Below are 21,256 nucleotides of genomic sequence, written 5' to 3'. Positions count from 1 at the left end.
CAGAAGCAAGTACCAATACTTTGTCCTCTATTGAAAATTAATGACTTGAGAGGCTGGACATGTCCAGTGAGGGTTCAGGGCTCTGGTGGGTCCTTTATGGCTGATCCTGACCGGCCCAGGCCAAACCCAACCACCCCCATCCCAAACCTGGGGGCAACATTCAGACAGTTTGGAAACACTGCCCTTCCCTGCTACTGCGTCCTTCCTTACACATCCAGTGCCCAGGGAGCAAATGCCAACAGCAGGAGGAGAGAAACGTGTCCCTCTGACTTACCCCACCCCACGGGCAGCACCAGGAGCCCCCAGCCCGGCCGGCGGGGCTGCAGCCTCTTGCCTTTGGCTGCTCCCAGCCCAGGGCACTTGGCAGAGCTGGGCTGGATCAGGGCTTTGGCCTGGCCTGGAAGAGAGGAGAACAAGGCAATTAAGGGCACGGGGCAAGTCAAAGGCTCCTGCCCTTCACCCTTCTCTTCAATTGCTCACTAGAGAGTTTTAGCCATGAAAAATCCAGGGGGGACAACAAATAAAATGTGGCATTTTTATTCCTCTCTCATTCAGGCACTAAAAGGAGGCTCAACTTTCTTATTGCATTCCTTGCCCCATTTGAACAGAACCCTTTTCATTCCAAACCTCCCTTGGGAGTTAGTCAATCCTCTGCCATTGGACTTTGGACAAAGGAAGAGACATCTGGGATGCTGAACTCCAGGAAATGAGGGAGAGAAACCTGACAGGGAAAGGATTCAAGGCACTCCAGAACTCAGAAATATGTTCATGCCTTGCCAGGCCACCCCAATTCTCTGCCACCCACCTGAGCTGGGCAGGTGAGGCCAAGGCTCCCCTTCCTCCTGCCAATCACTGTCCCAGCACACGAATCCCTGTGCTGGGTAGCTGGAGATTATAGGAGGGGAGTTGTGGGGGGAGACACGGAGAGAGAACAGGAACAGGGGTTGTTTGGGAACAGGCTGTGTGCAGCAGGGATGGGAACTGTAAGGAGGGAGGCTGGAGGAAGGCAGGGGGGGAGCACGGGCCTGCCTTGGCTGGATCCTTTCTCCCTTTGCTCAGGGGCCTCAGCTCCACCCTCTCTGAGAGCAGCAGGGAACTGCTGCAGGGGAAGAGTTCATTTAGGCACAAGCCAGTGATGCAGCCACGGGGAGAGGGGAAAGGAACTGACACAAAATTGACACAATCACCACTAGAAGGGACTTTATTGAGCTGCAACACAAAGACATTCACAGCAGGCCAGGGCAAGAGGTGCCCCCAGGACCACCAACACAGCAGCTGGGCTTGCAGGAACACCCTCTTCTCAAGTTATGGAGCCAGGGGCTGACAGTTGGGATCTATCCTAAAGATGCACTCAGGCATCAGGGCAAAGTCCTGCCCAGTCACTGCAGACAGTTCAGCCCCAGCAGCAGTGGCATTTTCTGCCTCTCCCTCCAATATTATTTGGGACCCAACAGCTCAGTGCTGTGGAATTTTAGCTCCATAAATGTTTTACGCGGTTGAGCTTCACAAGAACTGGTGCATTTTTGAATATTCCTGTCTCTTCCAGGGCTGCACTTGCCCTGCTGACAGGCAGGGCACTCCAGAAAACAACTCCTCACTGGTCATGGAATAATAGGAACAGCTTAAACAAACACAGTCCAACACATGGGATACAGATTTAGGGGATACAAAAGGAAATGAGCAAGGCAGAACTGTGGCTCAGCAGAAATCCCTCCCCACGGCCCCCTCCTGCTCCCCCCCAGCCCACTGGCAGCCCCGGGGCAGCCGATCCCGCAGGCTCCGGCACTGGGACAATTCCTGCGGGTGCCTCCACACCAGGGGAGGCTGCGGGGCGGCTCCAAGGGGGTCCCGCTGGCCAGGCTCTGCCCAACCAAGCTGGCTTTAGGCCAGGCCTGGCACTGTGGGGCCGTGGGCATGGGCAGGTTCCCGTGAGCTCCCCGTTGGCCACCCCTGGAGCGCTGGGCAGGAACCCGGCGGGGCCAAGGGTGGAGGGCACGGAACAGCTGCACACACCTTGGCTGCCTTGGCCCAGCACACACTCACTGCACCTGCAGCCTTTGAACAACTTCTTCTCGTTGATCCCAGAGTCAACAACTGCATATTGTTCATAAAATCAGTATAATTACTGTGATCAGTGGATGGATTAAAGTGTTCAAAAACTTTGTAGCAGATGGTGAGAATCCTGTAAATATGTCCCACCAGTGGTGAGCAGTGACTTCTTCTACCTGATGCCCATAGGCCATTAATTGACCCCTATTAATTACTGTTCGTATTTGGTGATCAAGTCAAGTCTTTTTTCAAATTTACAGGGCAATAATTTGTATTTACATACAAGGATCCCTGGTTTACTTACATTGCAGTGTCTTATTTTTCCAGCACGATATCAGTTGGTGCACTGCAGCAATTCAGGAGACAAAATCCAGTCAATTTTTGCAATCCAGGATGTGAATACAGCCCTCCAGATCAGTTCACTGGTACTCATTAAGTCCTTCTGTGCCTCATTTCTTTGTATTACAATATACACACCATGTCATGTGCACTCAGCCCAGTTCATAAGTTACTGGTGTTCCCCTGTGCACAACAATTACATCTTGGGGAACCATTAGAGAGCTGCCCAAACTCCCCATCACATTCTGGAGTGAAGGGTGGGGGGTAAATACAGTGGGCATCCCTTGTGCTCCTAAATTCAGCACTCGGGATACACCTGGCCCAGCTCTTTGCCATTGGTTACCAAACAATTCCATGTCTCCACTGTCTACAAATCCAATACCAGCTCCTGTTCCTCCCAGTCCCGTGTCCCCCCAGCCTCACTGCCAGGGGCAAGAAGCAAGCACTGGAATCAGAGTGAAGAAAGGAATTCTGTTATCCTGATGATGTTGGGCTGCAGGACACAGGCAGCAGGTACCCAACAGTTGGACCAATATTCGCCTGGGGAGGATGATGCCAAACTGTGCCATCCCCTGCCCCAGCCGATCCCTTTGCTCTTTTGGCAGCACTTCCCAGAACAGCCCAGCAGGCAGAGCCCAGGGGACGGCCCTGCTGCTGTGACACTGGGGCTGGGACTGGCACCGCTCACACAGGGGGACAACGATGCCAGGGAGACCCCCCGGACCCGGCACCGTAAGGGAAACCACAGCACTGCATGGCAACAGTGCTCCCAGCCCCTGGAATCACATCCATCCAATCCCACTGAGGGCACCAACAGCCGCCCGCACAATGAGCCCGACAGACCCCGGCCCTGCCAGAGAGTCCCCCCGGGCACAAAGGGAGACTGAGCCCTGGCCAAGGGCCATTTGCTTCCCAGGTCACCTTGTCTGGGGGTCCTGGTTTGGAGCTGCTTTTCCATCTCCATCCAAATCAAACCAAGTCACCCGACCCAGGCACCTTTTCCAGGGAACTTTCCAGGGAACAGCATCGCCCAGAGGGACCACAAGGGCTGCGAGGATGGTCAGGATCCACAGTTTCTGTAAGATATCAAGCTACAACATGGCAATATCATTCCCTCCACTAACATTTATTCACAGGAACATATTCCCATTTCCCTTGTCTGCATTTAATCACTAATTCTGTGATGGTGTCACTTGGGAGCCAAGTAGCCAAACCACTGCCAACTGACCCCAAATCCCTACAAACCTGACACTGCCCTAGTTCTTCCTGTTTCATTCCCACAGGTACAGTGTCTCACTCAGCTCATGGACTACTTTTGCCTCCCCCTATCGTGACTTCAAACTCCCTCTGGCACGGGTTATAAGCTCCTGCTTTCCAAAAGTGCTTCCCACTGACACATGTGGCTGACCCAGCAGTGAGCCATGCATGCTCCCTCTCTGCTCCCAGCACTTGCTCTGGGGCTTTTCCCCATTTCCCCAGTGATTTGTGCTCACTGTCCAGGGGATCTACACTTGTTGCTTCAACCACAGGGCCAGGGGCAACTCCCTCCCGAGGCCTCGCTCCTGCCCCGACCCCTGCTCTGGCTCTGGCTTGGATACACCATCTCCATTCCATGGGGCTGCCTTCCTGAGCAGGGCCTGGCCTGGGCATCCTGGAGGAGCTTTTTACCCAAGGCCCTATGGGGATTTCAGGCCCTCTTAGCATTTGTTAAGTTGCCACTAAAGCCCAAGAACATACTCAGAGCTGCTTCTCCAACAGGGTGTATCTTGGGCTGGCTGCCAGTAACTTCCTATTCCCAAATCCTAAGGGCACTTCATTCCTACCTGGAACAGTTCATTAGGATACATGCCCGGAATAAAGACAAGTGCCACAAACATTCAAACACACAAAATATCTTTATTACAGTGGGAATAATAATAATAATAAACTTAGCAAAGAGAATCAAAAGTTAAAAAAGGATACAAATGAACTGCCTTATCGTGTGGCATTAAAACAAATACTGAGAACAGCATTCAATACAGTATAATATTAACTAGTAAAAAGGGAATTAAAGGGATACCAAAAAGGATCTTAACACAATATTATGGATAACCATTAACACAATATTTGGTTAGTACAAGGGGAAATTAAAGGGAAAATATTATGAATACTAAATAAGGGGTATTAAAGGAACACTAAAGGATATTTAAAGTCTTTTTTCCCCAATTGCCTCCTATCACTAACCTGTGCCCACCCCCACAGCCAGGCAGGGCTGTCAGGATCTGCAGCAGCTGGTCGGTGCCCATCCCTTAGCGGGCGTCCCCGCGGAGCAACACAGGCTCGGTGGCAGGATGAGGATCGCTCAGCTCAGCAGTCCTGACAGCCCATTTGATCAGCTCCACATTACACCACGTAGGGCCAGGACGCAGTGTAAGGGGAGGCCTGACTGGCAGCCAAACCCCGCCTGATCATTGCCTGGTGGCAACAGTCTGGGCCTGCCCTACTTGTAGGGCAAGGGGCCAGCAACCCCTGACCACATCATCTTCCTCTCACCATCATCTTTCTCACCCCTAGGTATGACCTCTCCCATGGTGTTTCAAAGGTACATGTACCTACCTTGCAAGATGTAGCAGAACCAAGGAAGAACTCAGCTCTGATAACAGGGGATATCAGGCTGACTTGCTGAAAAGCACAATGGACCTTACAATTAGCTTGTGCCATCAAGTTACATTGTACCACACTCCAGCTGGTTTCACAACCTAATATGATTTCTTTCTCACGCCTCTATGCTCCATTGATCATCTAATTCAAAAGTACCCCCCTTACATTACCCTACTTCTGCCAGAGGCTCCAATTGGCATCATTAGCACTGGCAGGAACCTTCCGTTCCCCCTCTGGAGCTCGTATTGGCCACAGGTCTGGAGCCTGTTGAATTGCTCCCTGAGCTGTTTCCAACCCTCCCTGCTGCTCATTTCCCACTCAAACTCACACTTCTGCCCTGGGACTTTATGGCCCAGGCCAAGGATTGGTCCCAAAGGAGGACCTTGTTGTCACCAAAAGCCAAACCAACCAATAAACTGCTGGGCTTCCACCTTGCTCTGGGGGTGACCAAGCCTGAAGTCTCCTGCCTAGTCCTGGGCAACAGTTCCTGGGGACCACAACACCTCTGAGTTCCTAAAACTATCACAGGTTGGGCAGGTGCTTGAATTCTGTCTGGATTAACTCCCCCCTTCCTTTCCATGTGCTGCCCTACTCATTCTAATGGTGCTTGTACTCCCTGAACCATTCCCTCACCCATCCAACCATCCCTTGTGCCCTCTCTGGCAAGGACAGTGGGTCCAGGTGTTCTGCCACGCTCCCAGGGCAGAGGGTGGGACTGTGGAGCCACCCTCGAGGGGGGAAACGTGCCCTGCCTGCCCTGCCCAGGGAAAGGGAACTGCCCCCAGTGTTCCCCAGCACAAGGCACCCTTGGGAATATCCACTGCAATGGGACACTCAGGGACAGCAACAAGCACTGCACAAGGCTGCTCTGGCACAGGACCAATTTTAAGCTCAGCTTTTCTCTGGACCACTGCACTTTGTTTCCCACCTCATCCTGCAGTCAGAACTTGCTGTCCTTGCAACTTTTTAGGGTGACCATAAATTACAGAGACCTCTGCTCCAGCATCCACAAGGGCCTGAACCATCTGACAGGATCCATTTTTCCAGGGAATTCAAAGCTCCACCTGAGGACCAGGGTCTTTTCTCGCCCACCCCTGTGCTGCAGCTTGGCTTCCATCTCACTCTGCTTTCAGTTCTCTCCATGGTTGAACATTGGCAGCCCTGGCCCTGGGCGGAGCTCGGCATCCTGATCCCATCCCTCCTGGCCCCCGGAACCGCTGGCTCAGCAATGGGGGGCCCTCCATTGCCAAGGGCACGGTCCCGTCGGGGCTCACGGGGGGAGCAGGAGGTCGAAGGCTCCATCCCTGCTGCTACAACCTTCCACCACTACAGCCAACAGAGGGGCCTCTCCAGCCCTGCCTCCCAAGGCATCCTGAACAAACCCATCCCAACTCCACAGGACAAACTGCTCCCTTTCTGCACAGTCCAGGCTACTCTCAGGAATGCCTGAATCCATTACAGGGACCTTGCTTTGAGCTCCCCAGGGCCGGGCACCCCGAGGATCTCCCCGAATAATCCTTTCGGTGCGCGCTGGAGTCCTCGGGGTGCCCCAACCCGGGGGGCACCAACAGCACTGTCCCTCCAGGGGGCCAATTTGGTCTCAAGCTTGCCATGGACAGCCCAAAAGGCATTTCAAGAGGCCTTCTTTGGAACCCACCAACGGGGACGGGAAGGAAGCCACAAGAAGGCCTCATTTCTAAAGGCAGGGGGTCTTGCCTGTGTCCCAGACTGGTCCGGGGATCTGAGGCCCTTCCCGAGAAAATCTCGGTGCCGGCGTGAAGGGCCAGAGATCCCTTGGAGCCACGGGAGAGCAGGCACAGAGTCCCTCCTGCAGGGCCAATTCTGCTGCCTCAACTCAGCTCTTCAAAGAAGCCTCTAAGACTCAGCTGGTGAGTTTCAGAAGCCAGGCATTCCTTGCTTACAACACCCTGCCATGATCCCAGCCCCACGGGTGCCCTGGCAATCAGCTCCCAAAGGGCACACACAGGTATCTCTACTACAGCTGCTGGGAGGGGTCAGCATTACAGGAGGATTCATTTTCCTTCCCTGCATTCCTGTTCCACAATCAGGACATTTTCCAACACTTATCACCATACACACCTACCCTTAGAAGGTTTCCAAGGGGCTTCACCGAGGGCCTTCCCAGGTCTGCTCTGTCTGGAGCCCTCAAAGTCCTCAGCGCCTGTCTTAGGAACCTCAACACAACTCACCTGCTTACACAGCAACTTGCTGCTGCTTGGCTGCTGCCTCACTTTAATTCTTTCTTCACCTCCCTTGGTTGGTCCCTTTCAATCTCTTGGCTCAGCTCTGTGCAGTTTCCAGGCTACATCCCACTGCAAAAAGGATCAGCTCTTGTTACATCTCAACATGCACATATCATTCCCACTTTATACTTGACCCTAAGGATCCACTTTGTTCTGCTCACCAATCAAAAGGAGCTTTCTGAACTCAAGAAAAAGAGACCCCAGGTCCTTTTTCTGCAACTTCAGCTGCTATCAATGTGACCCACAAGACCTGGAAAGGCCCTTCCCACTTCACCTGCAGGGCTGGCAGTGCCACCACTGGACACGGACCCACTGGCTGGGCAGGAACGGAGGGGCTGGGGCGTCCAATCCATCGGCCCAGGTGGCACCAGGTGTTCCTGGAGTTCCTGCAGGGGAGAGCCTCAAGACAACAAAGGATTATGGAGATCATTTTAAACTTTAATACGTATATCTCCTGGAATATGGGGACTTTGACAAGGCCTAATGGGGCAACAAAGACACACGCAAGGCTATCTATTAAAAGCATCTACTAGCACTCAAAAGCTATCACTATCCTTCTTTCACGGGCAACTCAGCAAACTCTGTTTGCCAAGAGCCTCCAGGAGGATTTTCAGCTTTTTGGGCTCTCTTTTAACTATTTTTATCATCACTGTAGCTGGGATTGTCACCTGCCCTACAGGGGGAACAGCCCACACAGTTCACTTGCAGGGATGCCATTAACTCAAAGTCCCTTCTCAGGGGGGTCACTGCACACCTTGTCCAGTTTGTTTGCCCTCCCCACCAAAGATGCTTCCAACAGTTCTGAGACATCTGGCAGACCCAGAGCTCACCTCAGGGAATGCTTCAGCTGCTTAAAGGCTGCCCTTGCACCATCTAGCCAAGGCAGCAAATGCTTACAGGCTGTTTGAGAAGTTGGCATAACAGTCTTACCACATATCCAGAGGGAGCAATCCAGAGCCCAGCCTGTCCTACCATTCCCAGCAAGGCAGTTCATGGGCTGTCTGGGGCTCAGGAGGAGTCATGGGGCTTCTTTTCTTCCTTCCTGCTTTCCAGATTTTCTCCTTCAAAAGCAACAGCCATCTTTTAATCCTAAGGTTGTCATTGAAGGGGGTTCTCTCAGGTCCTGCACTCATCATTCATCTTGGACATTGGTTTTCTTGGCAGATTCTTGCATTCACATCCTACAAGCAAACCAGGAGGAGCCAATTTAGCTGTTACTGCAACCAATCCAGTCTGGCATTCTGATTCTAAAGGATACTGGCTTTGCCTTACCCATATAGATCCCACATCAGGGGTAATACCTACAGGTTCTGCCCTCTCCCACTCTCCTGCAACTCCACTGGCCCACACCACAGGAACAACTGCAGCTGCCACTTCAGTCAGGACCTTGCTGCTGACAGGAGTTATTCCCTGCACAACAAGAGCTGCTGCTTGGACACATTTAGTTCCAGCAATTACAGTTTCAATAGCCCCAGTTTTCCATTTCATTTCTGCCTCAACTTTTCTACTCAAACTCTTCCTAGCAGAGGTTTGGGTGAGTTTGGCAAATAGCGAAACTGAGGAATTCCCCAATGTTTTCCCAGTTTCACCCCTGTCACACCCATCACCTTAACACTGCCAGTCCTTAATTCTCCCTCTACTGGGTTAAGGACTGAGGAAGTTGGACCTGTGTCTGACCAGGACATGTGCAAACCAAATGCTGGGGACTGGAACACACACCTGGCACTCCTGCAGCTCTTACCATTATATTCAAGAGAAAACAGCCAATTGGACCATCACTGCTCATTTCTTAATCCCAATCCCACACTGCTTTGGCACTTGGAGCACCACTTTTAGAACCCAATTACAGTCCATTAGAGAGCTCCATGTCTAGCAGGGACAGCTACCCCTGGGATACTCTCAGGAATGCCTGAATCCATTGCAGGGACCTTGCTTTGAGCTCCCCAGGGCCGGGCACCCCGAGGATCTCCCCGAATAATCCTTTCGGTGCGCGCTGGAGTCCTCGGGGTGCCCCAACCCGGGGGGCACCCACAGCACTGTCCCTCCAGGGGGCCAATTTGGTCTCAAGCTTGCCATGGACAGCCCAAAAGGCATTTCAAGAGGCCTTCTTTGGAACCCACCAACGGGTACGGGAGGAAGCCACAAGAAGGCCTCATTTCTAAAGGCAGGGGGATCTTGCCTGTGTCCCAGACTGGTCCGGGGATCTGAGGCCCTTCCCGAGAAAATCTCGGTGCCGGCGTGAAGGGCCAGAGATCCCTTGGAGCCACGGGAGAGCAGGCACAGAGTCCCTCCTGGGGGGCTAATTTTCCTGCCTGAACTCAGCTCTTCAAAGAAGCCTCTAAGTCTCAGATGGAGAGGTTTAGAAGCCAGGCAATCTTTTATTCCTATGCTCTTGAATCATTCCAGACCGCCAGGTGCCCTGGCAATCAGCTCCCAAAGGGCACACAGACCTATCTCCACTGCAGATGATATGGAAGCAATACAGGAGGGTTCATTTTCCTTCCCTGCATTTCTGTTCCACAGTGAGGACATTTTCCAACACTCATTACCATACACACCTACCCTTAGAAGGTTTCCAAAGGGCTTCACCGAGGGCCTTCCCAGGTCTGCTTTGTCTGGAGCCCTCAAAGTCCTCAGTGTCTGCCTGAGGAACCTCAACACAACTCACCTGTTTACAGTGTAACTTAGAGGTGCTTGTCTACTGCCTCAGTTCCCTTCTTCCTTCTTTCTTCACCTCCCTTGCTTGGTCCCTTTAAATCCCTTAGCTCAGCTCTGTGCGGTTTCCAGGCTACATCCCACTGCAAAAAGGATCAGCCCTTGTTACATCTCAACACTCAGATATCATTCCCCCTTTTTTCTTGACACTGGGCCATTAGGCCAGTGTCTCATTATTTAAAGCAGAGTTTGACTCCTCAGTGACAACAACAGCTACAGCCCTGAATCCTAACACAGGCTGAGACACAAACACGGATGGGAACTCTGAAGGATCCACTTTGTTCTGCTCACCAATCCAAAGGAGCTTTCCTAACTCAGGAATAATAGACACCAGGTCCTTTTTCTGCAACTTCAGCTGCTATCAATGTGACCCACAAGACCTGGAAAGGCCCTTCCCACTTCACCTGCAGGGCTGGCAGTGCCACCACTGGACACAGACCCAGGGGCTGGGCAGGAACGGAGGGGCTGGGGCGTCCAATCCATCGGCCCAGGCGGCACCAGGAGTTCCTGGAGTTCCTGCAGGGGAGAGCCTCAAGACAACAAAGGATTATGGAGATCATTTTAAACTTCAATATGCATATCTCCTGGAATATGGGGACTTTGACAAGGCCTACTGGGGCAACAAGGACACACTCAAGGCTATCTACTCAAAGGATCTATCAGCACTCAAAAGCTATCACTATCCTTCTTGCAGGGAGAACTCAGGAAACTCTGTTGGCCAAGAGCCTCCAGGAGGATTTTCAGCTTTTTGGGCTCCCTTTTAACCATTTTTCCCATCACTGTAGCTGGGATTGTCACCTGCCCTACAGGGGGAACAGCCCACAGATTTCACTTGCAGGGATGCCATTAACTCAAAGTCCCTTCTCAGGGGGGTCACTGCACACCTCGTCCTTTGTTTGCCCTCCCCACCAAAGATGCTTCCAAACAGTTCTGAGACATCTGGCAGACCCAGAGCTCTCCTCAGGGAATGCTTCAGCTGCTTAAAAGCTGCCCTTGCACCATCTAGCCAAGGCAGCAAATGCTTACAGGCTGTTCTTAAAAGCTGGTATAAAAGTCTTACCACATATCCAGAGGGAGCAATCCAGAGTCCATCCTGTCCTACCATTCCCAGCAAGGCAGTTCATGGGCTGTCCGGGGCTCAGGGAGGAGTCATGGGGCTTCTTTTCTTCCTTCTTGCTTTCCAGATTTTCTCCTTCAAAAGCAACAGCCATCTTTTAATCCTAAGGTTGTCATTGAAGGTGGTTCTCTCAGGTCCTGCACTGATCAATCATCTTGGCCATTGGTTTCTTGGCAGGTTCTTGCATTCACGTCCTTCAAGCAAACCAGGAGGAGCCAATTTAGCTGTTACTGCAACCAATCCAAGCTATCATTCTGATTTTAAAGGATACTGGGTTTGCCTTACCCATATAGATCCCACATTAGGGGTAATACCTACAGGTTCTGCCCTCTTCCACTCTCCTGCAATTCCACTGGCCCACACCACAGGAACAACTGCAGCTGCCACTTCAGTCAGGACCTTGCTGCTGACAGGAGTTATTCCCTGCACAACAAGAGCTGCTGCTTGGACACATTTAGTTCCAGCAATTATAGTTTCAACATCCCCAGTTTTCCATTTCATTTCTGCCTCAACTTTTCCAGTGCATCTCTTCCGAGCACAGGTTTGGGTGAGTTTGGCAAATAGACAAACTGAGGAATTCCCCAATGTTTTCCCAGTTTAACCCCTGTCACACCAATCACCTTAACACTGCCAGTCCTTAATTCTCCCTCTATTGTGTTAAGGACTGAGGAAGTTAGACCTGTGTCTGACCAGGACAAGTGCAAACCAAATGGTGGGGACTGGAACACACACCTGGCACTCCTGCAGCTCTTACCATTATATTCAAGAGAAAATAGTCAACTGTACCATCACTGCTCATTTCTTCTGTGCCGCAGCAACATCATTCCAGGCCTCTCACTGCCAACCCTATGCTTCTCCCAGCAGCTCCAGTGGCACCAAAACCTGTCCTGAAGGCACAAAGGCTCCTTTTGGGAGCACCATGACCCACCCAGACTGTAGCACTGGAATTCCATCTCCTGGACAAGCTGGGAGAAGCAGGGAAGAAAAACAAGGACCTTACAGGTCAATTGGAGGCACCTCTTCATCCAACAGCAGCTCCAAGAAAGGTACTGAGTCAACACCTCACCAAAGACACAGGAAAGCAAGTGCCAACACCTCGACAATCACTCCAGTTTTCAACTGATAAAGCAACACTGAAGAAAAGCTTTTCAGACACTTGGGAAGAGTCCAGCCCACTTGAACCAGTGTGTGGGACTCGTTCCCAGCCTCCTGAGGTTCATTTCCCACCTCACTCAGGGCTGCAGTACACCTGGTTCTACACACACACAGGGAGCTGCTGCTCCTGCATTCCAGTCTCCTGGTTCTCCTTGCAACTCCTCCAGCTGTTTGCCCAGCTCTCCAGTGCCCATTCCTTTGCCCACTGCACTTGTTCACAGCCCCAGGGCTCCCAGGGCCACCCTGGGCTCTCCCCTGCCCTGACACTCAGGGCCCTTTCCCAGCCCCGACTCCATCCAGCACTGACCCAGCTGCTGCACCTGCAATTCTCCTGCTCCTGCCCTCCCTCTGCCTGAAAAACACCCCTGCCAGCTCCTGCACCCCACCTCTTACCTCCCAGCTAAGCAGAGCTGCATCCTCCTGCATCCTCCAGCTGGATGCTGCTGGCTCTGGGCAGCTCCCACCCTTCAGCAGGGAATGCCAAAGGCAGCTCTGGGGACTGTCCCGAGGGCAGGGACACCCACTCTGGGTCACACCAACACTCAGCCAGCTCAGGCCTGGGCTCTTCTGCCTGCAGGGCAACAAACAGCCAAGCAGGGACACTGGGACACTCCAAGGAAACAGGCAAAACAAACTCAGCAGCCTGGCACACCACAGCCCCCAAACCTGCCCAGGCTCCAGCTGCTGCACAGACCTGTGGCCACACAGGACCCAAACCCACCCCCAGCACAGACAACCCTGGGCAGGTCAAGCTGCTCATTCCCAACCACAACCAAACATCCAGTGCCACTGTCTGCCAGCCCCTGCTCCCAGCAATCAATCATCTTTCCCATTTCCTTTCTTTACAGGTCCTTCCATTCACATTCTACTATCAAACCATGATCAGCAAATTTAGCTGTTACTAGAACCAATCCAGCTTGGCTTCCTAATTTTAAAGGATACTTGGTTTGCCTTACCAGGAGAGACTCTGGCTTAGGGGTAATTCTTACAGCTTCTGTCCCTGTCCATTTTCTTGGAATTCCACTGGCCCACACCACAGGAACAACTGCAGCTGCCACTTCAGTCAGGACCTTGCTGCTGACAGGAGTTATTATCCCTCTGTAAACACCAAACTGCTTCAATACAAACAATCCAGTGGACACTACAACTCCTTGGCACTTTCAGTGTAACCAGTGCAAGTCAGTTGCTAAGTTACACAAGCTTTTCTTCTCAAGTTGTAATTAATTAAGTTATCAAAAAAACAACAACTGTGAGATAAGAGATCCCCCCCAACGGTTCTACTTTAGGGAAACAAAAACCCAAACCCCCATCCCCAGTACTGCAATAGCTCAGGCTCCCAGAAAGGCCCAGGGGCTGGGCTGGGGCTTTTGGCTGCCCTGGAGCACAGGCAGGAACACGATGTCACCACCCCACAGCTACAGCTGAGAACCCAAAGAGCAGCCACACCAGCAGCTCCTGCCAGCCCTGCTGGGCTGGGCCTTGGGGAGGAAGGGCACTGGCCTTTCTTCCTGCCTAGGAGCAAAGAGCCTCCTTGCTGAGCACTTCTCCTGCCAAGGCCATCAGCTCAGATGGGAAGTTCATCAAGTGCAACTTGCTGGAATGAGAAAGATACTTGTTCCCTGGACAATCTCTTTCCAACTGAACTCAGAAGTACACACTAGAAGTTCAGGTGTTGTCTAAAATTTCTTAGAAAAACCTCTAAGACACAACTGGTGAGTTTTAGAAGCCAGGCAATCTTGTATTCCTATGCTCTTGAATCATTCCAGCCCACCAGGAGTCCTGGCAATCAGCTCCCAAAGGGCACACAGACCTATCTCCACTGCAGATGATGAGAGGGGTCAGCATTACAGGAGGATTCATTTTCCTTCCCTGCATTCCTGTTCCACAGTCAGGACATTTTCCAACACTCATTACCATACACACCTACCCTTAGAAGGTCTCAGAGGGGCGTCACCGAGGGCCTTCCCAGGTCTGCTCTGTTGGAGCCCTCAAAGTCCTCAGTGCCTGTCTTAGGAACCTCAACACAACTCACCTGGATACACAGCAACTTGCTGCTGCTTGCCTGCAGCCTCACTTCCCTTCTTCCTTCTTTCTTCACCTCCCTTGGTTGGTCCCTTTCAATCCCTTAGCTCAGTTCTGTGCACTTTCCAGGCTACATCCAACTGCAAAAAGGATCAGCTCTTGTTACATCTCAACACTCAGAGAGCATTCCCCCTTTTTTCCTGACACTGGGCCATTAGGCCAGTGTCTCATTATTTAAAGCAGAGTTTGACTCCTCAGTGACAACAACAGCTACAGCCCTGAATCCTAACACAGGCTGAGACACAAACACGGATGGGAACTCTGAAGGATCCACTTTGTCCTGCTCACCAATCAAAAGGAGCTTTCTGAACTAAAGAACAACAGACCCCAGGTCCTTTTTCTGCAACTTCAGCTGCTATCAATGTGACCCACAAGACCTGGAAAGGCCCTTCCCACTTCACCTGCAGGGCTGGCAGTGCCACCACTGGACACGGACCCAGGGGCTGGGCAGGAACGGAGGGGCTGGGGCGTCCAATCCATCGGCCCAGGCGGCACCAGGAGTTCCTGGAGTTCCTGCAGGGGAGAGCCTCAAGACAACAAAGGATAAGGAAAAGGATTAATTTTAACTTTAATATGTGTATCTCCTCGAAGATGGGGAGTTTGACAAGGCCTACTGGTGCAACAAGGACACACTCAAGGCTATCTACTCAAAGGATCTACCAGCACTCAAAAGCTATCACTGTCCTTCTTTCAGGGGGAACTCAGAAAACTCTGTTTGCCAAGAGCCTCCTGGAGGATTTCCAGCTTTTGGGGCTCCCTTTTAACTATTTTTCCCATCACTGTAGCTGGGACTATCACCTGCCCTACAGGGGGAACAGCCCACACAGTTCACTTGCAGGGATGCCATTAACTCAAAGTCCCTTGTTGGGGGGTCACTGCACACCTTGGCCTTTGTTTGCCCTCCCCACCAAAGATGATTTCAACAGTTCTGAGACATCTGGCAGACCCAGAGCTCTCCTCAGGGAATGCTTCAGCTGCTTAAAGGCTGCCCTTGCACCATCTAGCCAAGGCAGCAAATGCTTACAGGCTGTTTGAGAAGTTGGCAGAACAGTCTTACCACACATCCAGAGAGAGCAATCCAGAGTCCAGCCTGTCCTACCATTCCCAGAAGGCAGTTCATGGGCTGTCTGGGGCTCAGGGAGGAGTCAGGGGGCTTCTTTTCTTCCTTCCTGCTTTCCAGATTTTCTCCTTCCAAAGCAAAGGTTTCTTGGCTTTCCTTGCTCAAGGAGATGCAGCAAAGGCCATCTTTGCAATCCAGTACTGGAAACTGCTCGAGGCTGTCATTCAAGGTGGTTCTCTCAGGTCCTGCACTAATCAGACACCTTGGCCATTGGTTCCTTGGCAGGTTCTTGCATTCACGTCCTACAAGCAAACCAGGATGAGCCAATTTAACTGTTACTGCAACCAATCCAGTCTGACATTCTCATTTTAAAGGATACTGGCTCTGCCTTACCAGGAGAGATCCCACATTAGGGGTAATACCTACAGGTTCTGCCCTCTTCCACTCTCCTGCAATTCCACTGGCCCACACCACAGGAACAACTGCAGCTGCCACTTCAGTCGGGACCTTGCTGCTGACAGGAGTTATTCCCTGCACAACAAGAGCTGCTGCTTGGACACATTTAGTTTCAGCAATTACAGTTTCATTATCCCCAGTTTTCCATTTCATTTCTGCCTCAAGTTTTTCAGGAAGTCTCTTCCCAGCAAAGGTTTGGGTGAGTTTGGCAAACAGACAAACTGAGGAATTCCCCAATGTTTTCCCAGTTTAACCCCTGTCACACCAATCACCTTAACACTGCCAGTCCTTCATTCCCTCTCTGTTGGGTTAAGGACTGAGGAAGTTGGACCTGTGTCTGACCAGGACATGTGCAAACCAAATGCTGGGGACTGGAACACACACCTGGCACTCCTGCAGCTCTTACCATTACATTCAAGAGAAAACAGCCAATTGGACCATCACTGCTCATTTATTAATCCCAATCCCACACTGCTTTGGCACTTGGAGCACCACTTTTAGAACCCAATTACAGTCCATTAGAGAGCTCCATGTCTAGCAGGGACAGCTACCCCTGGGATACTCTCAGCAATGCCTGAATCCATTGCAGGGACCTTGCTTTGAGCTCCCCAGGGCCGGGCACCCCGAGGATCTCCCCGAATAATCCTTTCGGTGCGCGCTGGAGTCCTCGGGGTGCCCCAACCCGGGGGGCACCAACAGCACTGTCCCTCCAGGGGGCCAATTTGGTCCTAAAATGCAGGGGGATCCTGCCTGTGTCCCAGACTGGTCCGGGGATCTGAGGCCCTTCCCGAGAAAATCTCGGTGCCGGCGTGAAGGGCCAGAGATCCCTTGGAGCCACGGGAGAGCAGGCACAGAGTCCCTCCTGCAGGGCCAATTCTGCTGCCTGAACTCAGCTCTTCAAAGAAACCTCTAAGACTCAGCTGGTGAGTTTTAGAAGCCAGGCATTCCTACACACTTTGAGATATTTTAAGAGCTTACTAAGTTAAAAAACATCAAGGTTTTTCAGGGACATCTGACTTTTAACAGACAGCTCCTTTCTCCTTTCAGTACAAAATTATTTTCAGGGAAGCATTTAATAGGAAGTGTCCAGGAACCCAAGAATATACTTTCCAGAACAGAAAATAAACAGAGGGAAGGAGCTTTGCACAAGTGTAACATACCCCAGAACACCCCTGACTTTAGTTTTAACTCTTTGTGTTCAAATGTAGCACAAGACAAAACCTCCACCAGGAGAGCTGGCACATTACCCATGGTACCCTCAAAGTCCCTCTCACGAGGGCTGTAGGAAAATCGCAGTTGTGCGAGTCCCTTTTGCCTGCAGATGCCTGGGGATCCTCTCCATCCACCTCGCGCTCTCCCAACAGCAGAAAGGGGAACCTCAGGGACACGGTGGCACTCGACATCCTGCTGAGAGAGCAAGGAAACCTTTAGCATAAAGGGGAGTTGGAATCTAAAACTTCCTTTCCTGGGAGCTTTGTGAAGCCTGCAACCAAGAGGGGGAAAATTTGCATCTCCTTTGGTGCAGGTGTCAACAGAGGCCAACAGAGCTTTCACCTTTTTCAGACCACTGTGCCCTTTTTGGCTCCCTGGCAGCTCCAATGGCACCAGAACCCCCTTCCTGCACACCCACGGGTGTCACACACAGGCACCCACACACCTTTGCTCCAGCCCACACGGGGCCAACATTTCCTCAGCATGGACATCCCAAGGGGAGTATTTTTGCTAGAGAGCACAGCAACCCCCCTGTCCTCACAAACTGCCTCCCTGCAACAAAAAGGAATAATTTCTCCTGGACACTCCTCCCACAGTCAAGGGCTTTTAAAATGTGCTCAGGGTCCCTCCCAGCTTCTGCCTGTCCTTGCATTTAAAGGCATGGGCATGTTTCAACAGCAAACCCAGCTCCTCACTGGCAGTATAAGCCCTGCTCTCACCTGGACAGACTCCCGGGCTCGGCACAGCTGTGGCTCATGGAGCAGCTTCCCAAGGCCCTTCTCTCTCCCAGCAGGAAGCACAACTCGCCTCCACTCCCCGGCACCAGGGGAAACCACGAGCCAGGCTGGAAACTGACACACAACGAGCAAAAAGCATTAATGCAGCACCAAGAAATCAAGTTAAGGCAGTCTTTGCCTCATAACCCTGCACGGGGAAAGCCTTTGGGATTCCGAGGCAAAGCCTGAGACACCCAGAGAGCAACAGCCCCGCAGCCCTGCCGCGGCTCCCCCCAGGCGCACCCGGCAGGTAAGGGGCTTACCCGGCCCCCGCTGCCCAGCACAAGGCGCCCCTAAACGCCCCCCGGCTCCCCCGGTCCATAACCCAGCGGCCAAGGCGCTCTCCCCTCCGCAGCCCGGGCAGCAGCGAGGCCGCGCCCTCAGCCCTCACACACAACCGACCGCACCCGCCCCGCCGGCCCTTTATACCGCGGGCCGGCAGCGCTGCCCAATCAGCGCTCGAGCGCCGCCGCCCAATCCCAGCCCGCCTGGCCCTGCGGCCCCGCCCCGCCCGCTCAGCTGAGGGAGATCGGGAACTGGGGACAGGAACCTGCTGCTGGGGGAGAGCCTGGAGATGGAATTGCACACGGGCACCTGAAACCCAGGCGATTTGCTTGCCTTGGCAAGGCCCTGTGTTGCTCCCAGTCACAGGAAATCTCTGTTTCCCTGCCCATCCCTGGAGACAGGTGGCCCCTAAAATGCCCGGCAATCAGGAAGCACAGGCTGGAGGAGCTGGCAGGACCCAGTGGCCGTGTGTGCTGTGTGACACCGTGTCCTGCAGCCCCACGGACCTGCACAGCAGGGACAGGTCCTGGCAGCGTTTCAGTGCCGAGGCCAAAGCTGGGGCTCAGGGACAGCTGGGGCACGTGGCAGCTCTGGGAATCTCTGCCATGGATGGCTGGGCATTCCAGGACTGCCTGCTGGGCAAAGGAGTTTCTCTGCAGACTGTGGAACCAACAGGTCTCATGGACTGTAAGAAGCCAGAACTGCTGCAGGACTGTAGAGGAATCTGGGTCAGAAGAGACAGTTCAAGGTCTCTAAGTGTGACCTCCTGCTCAGGCCACAGTCACCAATGGGATCGGACCGGGCTGCTCAGGGAGGGATCCAGTCATGTTTTGAAACATTCCACGGATGGGGATACAACAACCTCCCCAGGCAACCCGTTCCATGAGCGACTGTCCTGACAAAATACCTCCCCTCCTATGCGGTTGGCAGCAACAGCTGGGCTGGCAGGAGCAGAACCTCCCTGCTGGGCCATTCCCCAGCAGCCCAAGTGCCCTGCACAGGGCTTGGTGCGGAGGCCTGGGCGGCTCATTCCTGCAGCTGGGCATTTTAGGAGCTGCCCTTGCCCCGTCACTGCCAAGTCCCTCTGGCAGTGGTGCAGCTCCTCAGCTGGAGTGCCTCTGAGGGACCCCCGGCCACGTTTCCCAGCAGCTGAAGGAAGGGAGGGTCACCCCCCAAGCTGGGCTGCCTTTCTCTTGCTGCCTTTTCCCCACATTTACACTGCAGTGACAAGAGCTGCACTTTCCCAGGGAACGGGGCAGTGACAGGGCAGAGCAGCAGGCAGGAACCCCCTTCTTTTCTGCAGGCCAATGACTAACTGTGTGTGAAGGGACAGCGACTCTGGTACCAACTCCACCTCCCACTTCTTGTCACAGATCGATCTGAGGCACTTGTCAGGTCAATACCTGCTCTTTTCAGGAGCACCAGGCTTGTGGTCAGTGTCCTCATTGTAGCCCACGAATCCCTCTAGGTGTTAAATCAGCCTCTCTGTCCTGATACTTCTCATGAAGAATTAGCATTTAATGAGATATACAAATTATCCTGAGAGGGTCTATGTTACAAGCTCAGTTTGGCAGTGTTGCTATCCTGGAAAGTGTGGAACAGTGACTGTCAGTTCTCCTTATGATGCTCTTAAACACCATCCCTACATTCCCAGGAGAACTCTGGAGGGAGAGACAGAGAGTTTAGAACATGAAACCTTGGCATTGCAATTGTTATTTCTAAGGATGTGACCTGATACAGTTGTTGGGGTGATTACTCTGGAGTGTGTTTTGTACCTCAGGCAGTAAGTCTGGTGTATCAGCCTCCTCGTGAGCAGGAACCAGCAGGTTCCCCAAAGGAATGTTCTGTCAGACTCTGTCAAACACAGCACGGAGGTGAGCAGGAGTGGTGCTTGTGCACAGCTGAAGTGAAGCACCCTTGGATTCGAACTGCTCTGGGAGATCTTTGTTGAGATGGGTATTTCTGCACAGCTTCTTGTGCCATGTTGAATTTAGAGATGAGCTGATAAAGGCAGTGTCACTGTTCTGTCATCACTGAGCTTTTGAGGATTTCAAACCCCTTCCTCTTAAGTCCAGGGGCTCGTTGCCGGGGGTCCGTGCTCGGGGGTTTGTTCCCGGGGCTCGTTGCCGGGTCCCGCCCGTGCCCGCTGCGGGTCCTGGCCGGTGCCGCCTCTCGCCCGGCAGGCGGAGTGGGGGCCCCGCGGCGGGAGGACCGAGGTGGGATTGGGGCTGGGACCCCCCCAGGGAACGGGACACGGTCCCGCTCGGGCCGGGGGAGCCGGGGCTGTGCCTTGGCACGGGAGAGCGGTGACCCCGGTGGGCACGGCCGGGACTGCAGCCCCGGGGCGCGACCCAAAAGCGGGGGATGGACCCCAAAGCACGGCTGGGATGTGAGAGAGTGTGTCGTGGGTGGCCATAACCACTTGTCCCTCCCGCAGTCCTCGGCCCTGTCGGTCAAGTCCTGCAGTGCGGACTCGCCGTTCCCGGTAGCCGGAGAGGGCTCCCAGCCCCGGGCAGCCCCAACGCCCCTAAATCCCGCAGCTCCTGCTCCCGATCCCGGGGTGCCGGGTCTTCTCGTCCCGCCCCTGCCGCAGGTATCTGTACGAGTACGGCAGCAGCTACAGCCAGGCGCCTCTGCCTGTGCTCCTGGGCTCCACCAGGACCTTCCTCTCCATGGTCTCCACCTGCTGCATCTCCCCTGCACCCACCGCCTGCTTCCTGAAGGAGGTGACACCCCTGGCACCAGTGGGCTCATCTCCGTGCTGCTCCTTGGCAATCCAGGCGAACCAATGACGCCTGCTTCCAAATTGCCAGCCACTCCCCCGTACCACCACAGTGATCCTCAGATCTCAATTCAGTCAGACAAGACTCGACACATAAGGAGCAAAAATGGACATGAACTCTCCCATAAATGCATAAAGCTACTTTATTTTCAGTATACATTTCATTTTGAAAAATATAAATGCTAAAATATATCATCATCTTCATCTTTTGATTCCATAAAAGTCACAATAGAAAGCTTCAGAAAACTGTAAAATACTATAATGTTATAAGGAATTTCATGGTTTATATTACTGGAAAAAAAATCACTTTAATAATATTTGAAA

At 52.9% G+C, this 21,256-nt stretch overlaps 1 long non-coding RNA gene across 3 annotated transcripts; it reads right to left on the bottom strand.

Moving 5' to 3' along the window:
- Positions 1–8,128: 8,128 nt before the first annotated feature.
- LOC135408725 (uncharacterized) lies at positions 8,129–17,936 on the bottom strand. 3 transcript variants are annotated; one of them, XR_010427798.1, is made up of 4 exons: positions 17,809–17,936; positions 17,134–17,284; positions 15,684–15,723; positions 8,129–8,432 (listed from the first exon to the last, which is right to left on the bottom strand). It is a non-coding gene; the product is annotated as an uncharacterized LOC135408725 (long non-coding RNA). The 3 variants fall into 3 exon arrangements; XR_010427800.1 differs by lacking the exon at positions 15,684–15,723 and having other exon boundaries at positions 8,129–8,353; positions 17,125–17,284; XR_010427799.1 differs by lacking the exon at positions 8,129–8,432 and having other exon boundaries at positions 15,699–15,723; positions 17,125–17,284.
- Between the last annotated feature and the right edge of the window lie 3,320 nt (positions 17,937–21,256).

The sequence above is a fragment of the Pseudopipra pipra genome, unplaced genomic scaffold (assembly GCF_036250125.1).
Source record: "Pseudopipra pipra isolate bDixPip1 unplaced genomic scaffold, bDixPip1.hap1 HAP1_SCAFFOLD_562, whole genome shotgun sequence".
NCBI lineage: Eukaryota > Metazoa > Chordata > Aves > Passeriformes > Pipridae > Pseudopipra > Pseudopipra pipra.
This window is presented reverse-complemented; position numbering and strand designations above follow the sequence as displayed.